Raw genomic sequence first — 1,282 nt, 5'->3', positions numbered from 1 at the left:
AAATAAGGAATAATTCAATCCTCAATCCTCTTATTACCACATTTATCACTCCCTACTCTTCATCATCACAATCATCATTATCATCATCGCCACCGTTATAACAATCATCTTTATCACCAATACAGTCTCTCTTTCTTCTCTCTCTCTATCTCTATCTATCTCTCTCTCTTTCTTTCTCTTTTTCTCTCTGTCTCTCTCTCTCTCTCTCTCCTTATCTTTATCTCTCTCTCTCTCTCTTTCTTTCTTTATCTTTATCTCTCTCTCTCTCTTTATCTTTATCTCCCTCTCTCTATCTATCTATCTATCTATCTCTTTCTCTCTCTCTCTTTCTCTCTCTCTTTCTCTCTCTCTCTCTCTCTCTCTCTCTCTCTCTCTCTCTCTCTCTCTCTCTCTCTCTCTCTCTCTCTCTCTCTCTCTCTCTCTCTCTCTCTCTCTCTCTCTCTCTCTCTCTCTCTCTCTCTCTCTCTCTCTCTCTCTCTCTCTCTCTCTCTCTCTCTCTCTCTCTCTCTCTCTCTCCCTTCTTCTTTTCTCTTTTGCCATACATAATCGTATATATAACCTGTTAAAACAAGAGACAAAAGACAATATTTACAGTGACGTCACCACTCAGAGCCTCATTTTGGAAGGTCAAGTTTTTTGTTCTTTTTTTTTTTTTTTTTTGGTCACACATTCATAGATGTTTTGTTGACCTTTTCTTGAGCTTTCTGAATGCTAATGAGTCGATCTAGAGATGGCTCTGTCGACGGTAGCTTGTTTTCGTTTTTGTTTTTTTTTTGCATTTTTCTTTGGTTTTCGTTCGTTTCTTGTTTTTTTTTTCTTTGGTTTTCGTTCGTTCCTTGGGATTTTTTTTTCTTTGGTTTTCGTTCGTTTCTTGTGATTTTTTGCTTTTTTTCGTTCTCTTACTTTGTTTTCGTTCGTTCGTTTGTTTGTTTTTTCGTTCGTTCTCTTGTTTGTTTTGTGGTTGTTGTTGTTTTCTTTGGTTTTCGTTCGTTCCTTGGGATTTTTTTTTTCGTTCTCTTACTTTATTTTCGTTTCGTTCGTTTTGTTTTGTTTTCGTTCGTTTTGTTTTGTTTTCGTTCGTTTTCTTGCTTTATTTTTTTTCTTTCGTTCGTTCGTTTGTTCTAGTTTTTTGTCTTTCTTTCTTTCCTTCTTCTTTTGTTTTGTTTTTGTTTTTTCTTTCTTTCTTCGCTCGTTCTCTTCTTGTTTTTTTTTTCTCTCTAGTGTTCGTTCTTCTCTTTGGCTTTCTTTCTTGTTTTTTTTTCTATTTGTTCGTTCACATTTT

This window comes from Penaeus vannamei, chromosome 16 (assembly GCF_042767895.1).
Source record: "Penaeus vannamei isolate JL-2024 chromosome 16, ASM4276789v1, whole genome shotgun sequence".
NCBI classification, from domain to species: Eukaryota; Metazoa; Arthropoda; class Malacostraca; order Decapoda; family Penaeidae; genus Penaeus; species Penaeus vannamei.
Note: the sequence above shows the minus strand (reverse complement) of the source record.